Below are 8,419 nucleotides of genomic sequence, written 5' to 3' on the forward strand. Positions count from 1 at the left end.
TGTGGTATGTGTGAGCCATTGGAGTTATCTAAAATGATTTTGGGGTAGCATAATGAGAAAACATTAACATTTAAGTATGTCATACACTGCTGAAAGGTGAAAAATAGGAAGTTTCACTAGGTGAGAGCATGAAAGATCATGAAAAGAAGTATCAAGAATGAGAGAGAAAGCGCAGGCCCACCCTCCTGCCGTGGGTCCCCGCGGTGGCAGTCGGGGCGGGGGGCGGGGGACAGCTTAATGCTGACCAGGTCTTGACACTAAGGATGTGTTGTAGGCATATCCATCAGGTATTAGTAGTGATTGGCTGTCATGTAGAGATGGGGAAATATGGTAGCGTTCTGGGGTAGACCATGACATTGGAAGATAAAAGCAGAAAGTCCGTTTTCTTGCACATTTGTCTGTTACTGAAGTGCTAAGAGATGTGTGAGCTTACAGTTGCTTCCATTGTTTTCTTTTGATTCTTTGAGCATTGCAGGCCAGGGACGGGGGCACGGGCAACTATCCCCCTTGTCATTTATGTACACAGCTCAGGAAAGGGATGACGAGTCCCTCCTTCCTGGGCCCTTAGCGAGAATAAATGACAGAAGGCAGAAACGATGTATTTCCCTTTCAGCATTTTATTCTTACCACATCATTTACTTCAGCACTTAATAGTAATTGTTCAAACATTCTGAGTTCTTTCAATCATAAACCAATATAAAGAAAAGGATTCGCAGGGCCCCTGGGTGACTCAGTCGGTTAAGCGTCCGACTCTTGGTTTCGGCTCAGGTCATGATCTCACGGTTCGTGGGTTCGAGCCCCACATCAGGCTCTGCGCTGACAATGCGGTGCCTGCTTGGGATTCTCTCTCTTCCTCTCTCTTTGTTCCTCCTCTGTTTGTGCTGTCTCTCTCTGTCAAAATGAATGAATGAATGAATGAATTGACAGTGAAAAATTGAGTCTAGCTATTGGTTCATAGGAGATGTCTTCACACATTATACCTTGAAGGTCTTCAAGTACCCTTTATAATTCCCTTGCCTTGGTTTCTTGTAGTTCTCGTAGGGTCACCAGAACAGGGTTGGATGGTAACATCCCATTCAGAATATATCCTTGCCCATTTTACTAGTAACAGCTGGTGCTAAGGAATGGGGGCAGCGTGGAAGAGGACTAAGAGGGAGGGTAGGGAGGAAGAGCGGAAACCCCACGAAAGCTTAAAAAGCCTCTACAGCCCAACTCCCTGTCCAATACCTTGGTGTTCCCTGGTATGCCTAAGGCTCACTGGGAGTCAGCTTCTGGCATTAGCTGGACTTCCGTATTTCCCCATATCTAAGTGAGAGAGGATAAGTGAGGTTCTGGTTTCTGGCCTTTTCCCGGGGCCGTTGGGAAAAAGATTCAGGCTGTTCCCTGAGACTGCTGTACTGGAGGGACCTTGGCTGTATCTTCCTTTGGGCAAACTGTGCAAAAGGGAGAGAGGTTTGTTCAACAAAGTATAAAAATTAGTCAAATTCCATGAACACCATTAAGTCTTGAGGCATTAGGGGGTGCCTGGGTGGCTTAGTTGGTTGAGCATCCGACTTCAGCTCAGGTCATGATCTCCAGGTTGTGAGTTTGAGCCTTGCATCGGGCTGTCTGCTGTCAGCAGAGAACCTGCTTTGGATCCTCTGTCCCCCTCTCTCTCTGCCCCTCCTCTGTTCGTGCTCTCTCTCTCTCTCTTTCAAAAATAAACGTTAAAAAAAAAAGGTCTTGGGGGCACCTGGGTGGTTCCGTCGGTTAAGCATGTGACTTCGGCTCAGGTCATGATCTCACAGTTCATGGGTTTGAGCCCCGCGTCAGGCTCTATGCTGACAGCTCAGAGCTTGGAGCCTGCTTCTGTGTCTCCCTCTCTCTCTGCCCCTTCCCCACTCATGCTCTTTCATTCTCAAAAATAAATAACCATAAAAAGAAAAACAAAAGTCTTGAGGCATTTTATTAATTATACACAAGGCTGATATAAAATTCAATGATGTTTAAGAACTCAGGCATACTTTGGGTGCCTGGGTGGGTGGCTCAGTCAGTTAAGCATCTGACTCTTGATTTCACCTCAGGCCATGATCTCCTGGTTCGTGGGATTGAGCCCTTTACCCGGCTGTGCTGCTGACGGCACAAAGCCTGTTTGGGAGACTCTCCCCTTCTCTCTGTACCACTCCCCGCCCCCCATCCCCATGAAACAAATAAATAAACTATGAAAAGAACTCAGGCACACTTGCTTCCCTCACCTAGGAGCTGACAGTTTTGATGGAAGAGGTGGATTATGTGTTTAACATAATAATTATTCTATCTCAATAGGAAAAGAAAACCCAAAAGAATACCATCCACTTTTTAAGAAAGAATATCAAAGAACTGGTGGATGTTTTTCGAAACCACCACAACCTATTTGAAGGTAAACTCCAAACCTTTTAATTGTAGCAAATTTCTGGAAAGATAAACAGATTCTAATGTTATTATGTAAATGATCATAAAATACCAGTGGTACAAGTAAGGTAGTATCAGTACAGGAATACACAGACTAATTTATGGAACAGAGTAAGTGGCTGAGAAAAAGAACATACATGTGTGTTTACTGTGTGATAAAGATAATAATTCACTGGGTTAAGGAAACATGATTTGAATTACACTGAAGCAATTGGTTATTTATTTTGAGATAAAAGTTAAAGCCTTATAGCACAGCATACAACAGCATACATTCCACAATGATAAATAAGTTCTATGTAAAATTTTATTTTATTTTTTATATTTTATATTTTATTTTATTTATTATTTATTTTATTTTATTTATTTTAATTTTATTATAAATAAATTTTATTTATTTTTATTCAGCTTTCAACCAGTTGAGAGTTTTATTTTTTATTTTTATTTTTTTTTGTAATGTAAAATTTTAAACATAAAGCAGCAAAAACAAAATATGGGTGAATATTTGTATGATTTCAGGATAGAATTTCAGAATTTATTTACTAAAAAAGTGGAAAAATCACAAAGCAAAAATCTGAATACTGAATTTTATAATAACATATATACATATATAGTATGTACGTAAAGAGTACACATAATATACATATAAAATCATTAATAAACTTTCAAAATATTGTATTACTTTCACATATTATAGGGAAAGCATTGACATAAAGCACAAAGACTAAGAAATAGATCTTAGGGGTCTGGGTGGCTCAGTCGGTTAAGTATCCTACATTGGCTCAGGTCATAATCTCATGGTTCATGGGTTCGAGCCCCACGTTGGGCTCTGTGCTGACAGTGTGGAGCCTGCTTGGAATTCTCTGTCTCCCTCTCTCTGCCTGTCCCCTAATTGTGCTCTCTCTCTCTCAAAGTAAATAAATAAACTTAAAAAAATAGAAGAGTTTTCTTTAAAAAGGATCTTAAAATTCTTTAAGCATCTTAGAAAACCCACAAAAATTTAAATAGATATAAAATATATAAAAAGGTCAATTTAATTAATAAACATAAACAAGATTAATTGTAAAACTACCAGTTGACAATAGGAAGGGGCACCTGGGTGGCTCAGTCAGTTAAGCGTCTGACTTCGGCTCAGGTCATGATCTCATGGTTCGTGAGTTCTAGCACCACATCGGGCTCTGTACTGACAGCTCAGAGCCTGGAGCCTGCTTCCGTTCTGTGTCTCCCCCTCTCTCAGGTTTCTTTTAATTGGTGGCACTAGAAATGATTTTTAACTTTTTTCTACTTTTATGTGTTTTTCAGTTTTTATAAAATGGATGTGTATTATATTTAAAAATGGAAACATGTAATTTTAAAAGTAGAACCATAATGGGGTGCCTGGGTGGCTCAGTAGGTTAAGCATCCAACTCTTGATTTTGGCTTAGGTCATGATCTCACAGTTTGTGAGTTGGAGCCCCGTGTCGGGTTCTGCACTGATAGAGCAGAACCTGCTTGGGATTCTCTGTCTCCCTCTCTCTCTGCCCCTCCCCTGCTCATTCTCTCTCTCTCTCTCTCTCTCTCTCTCTCTCTCTCTCTCAAAACATAAATAAACAAACAAACAAAAAAGTAGAACCATAACAAGACAGACTGGTAAGAACAGAGAAAAGAAGTTCTCATACTAGTTCTGCCAAATCACCATTAGTGCCTTGGCCCCTTCTTGAAATTTCCCATTCTGAATGGGGAGAAGATATTATTTGTAATTTTGAAATATCACCAATTATACTTTTTAAAATGGCAATACATTCCAGATATTTATGTATTCTATTTTTATAACTTCTCAACACTGATGAGTCTCACAATAAACATTACCCAAGGGATGCCTGGGTGGCTCAGTTGGTTACACATCTGGACTCTTAATTTCGGCTCAGTCATGATCTCAGGGTTCGTGAGTTTGAGCCCTGCACTGACAGTACAGAGCCTGCTTGGGATTTTCTCTTTCTGCCCTTCCCTCCACCCGTGCTCACACTGTCTCAAAATAAATAAATAAACTTAAAAAAAAAATTTCTCAACACTCAGACAATAGAAAGGAGAAAAATAAGACTTTATGAGTGGAAACTTGAAGAATTATTAGTGTTTTTAGAGGCAACCTCTGTTATTCTACAAGTATTTATGGAATGCTGGTATATGCAAATCTCAGTATATAGCTTTGTGCAGGTAATAACAAAGAACTAAGAATATTCTTTGCCATCACTTGAAGGAATTCACCAGTTCAATAAGTATGTACTGAGTATCTACTTTAGCTGTTTTAGGCACTGGGGATGGACCAGTGAACAAAAAACAAAACAAAACAAAACAAAAAAACTACTCTCTCTTATTTAAATGATGATGTCTTACTTTCACCAACTTACACTATAGTTGGGAGCTAGGAAAAGGAACTGGGTCCTGAGGAAGTAGGTAAATCAGTTCCCCAAATGTTTGGTCATCTAGTCCCTGAGTTTATCGTTTTCTGAATAATTATTTCCTGTTGTTTATATGAGCCCAGAAACTCCCACATTTCCTAGTTCAGTAAATGTCTTTTCACTACTTAGTGCCTTTCAGCAACTTGTTCCTCCTACTGTAGATCAAGGCATGCAAGACAGGGGTGACAAAGGTGTAGACAACAGACACCCATTTCTGGGTTATAGCTAGAGCTGGGGCATAAATACATAAAGCTATAGCAGCCATACTGGAGGAGAGCCATGGTCAGATGAGAGGAGAAGGTGGAGAAGGCCTTGCACCATCCCTCTGCAGGGCAGATCTTCAAAATGGCACCCACACTGAAGATGTATGAGATGGAGATCAGGGAACAGGGAATGGTAAGGATGATGACCCTGACAATGAAGATCATGGCTTTTTGTATTCGAGTGTCTCTACAGGCCAACTGTAAGATCGGAGTACATCACAGTAGAAGCGAGTGATTCTGTTGTGGCCACAAAATGGCAGGGGGGAAATCAGAGCTGTTGGTTGTATGGCTAGAGTGAAACAAGGACCAGGGCTCCCATAGCCAATTAGGCACACAGCTGCCATCTCATGCTGAGGGTGTAATGCAGGGAATCCTGAATAGCTACAAACCGATCATAAGCCATGATCCCCAAGAGGAAACAGTCAGCACTGCCCCGGAAGACAAAGAAGAACATCTATGTGCCACAGTCAGTGAAAGAGATGGGCATTCTCCCCATGGTCAGGAGGCTGACCAAAGGGAGAGGGGCAACAAATGGAAGAGTAAAAGATCTCCAGAACCGCCAGATTAGCCAGAAAGAAAGACATGGGAATGTGGAGTGAACGTTCCGCCCAGATAGTGAGAGAGACTGTGGTGTTACCAACGAGACTGCCAACATACATTAGCAGGAAAGTTACAAAAACATCTGTATCTCCAGGATGGGTGAAAATGGGTGAAAGTGGAACTGGATCTCTGTGGTTTAGTTTTCATCCCCCATAAAAGTGGCACATCAGGTTTTCTAGGACAAAAGAAAAATTATGTCAGGAAAGAAAGTGCTTTGTGCTTTAGGATCAAGGCAATGATGCTGGGTGAGCACCTATAGCTTTAATAATCTTGAAGATAGGTTTATGCTGGGCCGGTCGCTCTCTGTCTATTCTTGTTTGTGTTTGCCAGCTCACATTTTAAAGACTTGGCTCAGGTTAACTATAAAACTTATCACTATGAATAAGAGCCGAGTTAGTTTGCCCCATGTGGCATCTGGGCTCAGGACTTTGACCTCACTTTTGTTTTGCAAGAAGCAGCTGAATTAATAACCCCTGAGCCTCTGAACATACATGTCGCCTAGCAAGAATATGCTGGCCATCAACTATGAAGTCATTATGATCTTGAGTCCAAGTCCTACAATATACATTGGGATCACATTGCCCCATATAAAGGATGCTCCATTGTCCTCTAAAGGGTTATCTTCCTAGATAGAAAAAGAGGTCAGCATATGCCAATTCAGTAGCAATAAGCATGATGGCTCCATCACTGGTTTGTGGTTGCAGAAAAAACTCAGCCTCTTAGTGCGCTGGCCCTTAACTGTACATCCCCATGCCTTTTATAAACTCTGTGTTTTTAACCAAGAACCAAGAGAAGTACAGCAGTTTTAGAAACAGGATCAATATGGACATCTTGCTTTGGAAAGTTTATAAAAATTCTTCCCCCATGACAATTGGACAATGGCCATGTTCTTGCAAAAGGTAGAGAAAGTATCAGGCACAATATCTTGTATACCTTTCTAAAACAAACTTTTATTCTATTTGTATGATAATTTGTTTTATGAATGTCGTATTTATCATAGATATAAGCTCTTTGGCTGGATAAGGGCTATACCTTATTCCTTCCCCTCTAATGCGTCATATGGTGACCAATAAATGTTTGTTGAATGGATAAACAAGTGAATAAGTTTTTCACAACCTGGGTAGGTTTTCATTTAGGCAGAGCACATAGTCTTGTAAAGAGATGGAGAATACCCATCTCTTTCACTGACTGTGGCACATAGATGTTCTTCTTTGTCTTCCGGGGCAGTGCTGACTGTTTCCTCTTGGGGATCATGGCTTATGATCGGTTTGTAGCTATTCAGGATTCCCTGCATTACACCCTCAGCATGTGATGGCAGCTCTGTCCCTAATTGGCTATGGGAGTCCTGGTCCTTGGTTTCACTCTAACCATACAACCAACAGCTCTGATTTCCCCCCTGCCATTTTGTGGCCACAACAGAACCACTCACTTCTTAAGTGTTCATGGAAGGAAAGCATTCCTCTTACAAGCCTGGTACAGCTTAGTTGCTTCATGTTTAGAAAACATGGTCACTGAAAATTTGCCCATCGTATTAGTACTTACATTTTGACTTCAAATAATTCAGTGCTCAAATCTCAAAACTGTTTTCCTGTATGAGGGAAAGAATCTTCTCTCTCTATCTCCCTGAATCTCTCTTTGAAGATTAGGCTGATGTGCATTTCTGGTCTGGGCATTGCCCTGCCCTGGGGCTCACCACTAAGCGTGACTAAGCACTGAAGGTAGAGTTTCCTCTAGACTGTTGGGAGTAGATTGGGCTAGAATAGATTTTCAAAAAGAAACTAGAACATTTAAAACAGCTGGGGTCTTGTTTCAGCTGCTTTGGAGCTACTCCCACACCCGCAGACACACCCTCTACTCAATAGTCACCACCCACAGTCACCCAAACTCCCAGGGTTTTGTAAATTACTGCTTGGATCTGGGTCAGGCTCATTCCTCCAGGAAAGAAGGTTAGACATTTACCAAAGGGGTAAGATTTGAAGGGCCTTATAAAGACCCATATTCATAAAATGAATTTTTTCCTTGTAAAATGAAAAATTAACCCAGCTGAGATGAAAATGTGAGCTAAGATGGATGAGGATGGGTAAATTAAGAGGGCCAGTTAGAACACTGTTGCATCAGTCTAGCACCTTACCTGATTTTATTTGCCGGCATTGGCTCAACTTCCCTTTCAGGCCCTGGAGGGGAGGAACACTTTAGAGCACTGGGCATGTGGGAGGAGAAGAGTGACGTAACCCGGGCATAAGCCTTAAAGAATGATGAGATGTCTTATAGCAACTCAGGGACAATTTGTTATAGCCTACTCTATGCTTTTTCAATGTATTTATGTTCCACTGTCTCACTTAATTGCCTTAAAATGTTCAGCAGGTAGGAAGGTAGCTATTAATACCTCCATCTTCAGGCTGAGACACTGAAAGGGTAATTAACTGATCCATTATCCTGCAGTGATTTAGAGATGGAAGACAGGTTAGCATTTAGATCTCCTTGTACCTATCAATGATTACATAAATCTTAGCTTGGTTCTTGTCACAGGACCATGAACCAGCTGTGATCTTGCCCCTGACACTCCCAGTGAACTCAGAACAAATCAGCAAATGGCTTTTCACAGGGTAAGCTTGTGTGTGTGTGTGTGTGTGTGTGTGTGTGTGTGTATATATATATATATATATATATATATATGAATGACCTTAAGGA

General features: G+C 41.1%; 1 pseudogene; it reads right to left on the reverse strand.

Annotated features, from left to right (window-relative positions):
* Positions 1–4,815: 4,815 nt before the first annotated feature.
* LOC131486694 (olfactory receptor 10V1-like) lies at positions 4,816–6,982 on the reverse strand (annotated as a pseudogene).
* Between the last annotated feature and the right edge of the window lie 1,437 nt (positions 6,983–8,419).

Source organism: Neofelis nebulosa, chromosome 10 (assembly GCF_028018385.1).
Source record: "Neofelis nebulosa isolate mNeoNeb1 chromosome 10, mNeoNeb1.pri, whole genome shotgun sequence".
Taxonomy (NCBI): Eukaryota; Metazoa; Chordata; class Mammalia; order Carnivora; family Felidae; genus Neofelis; species Neofelis nebulosa.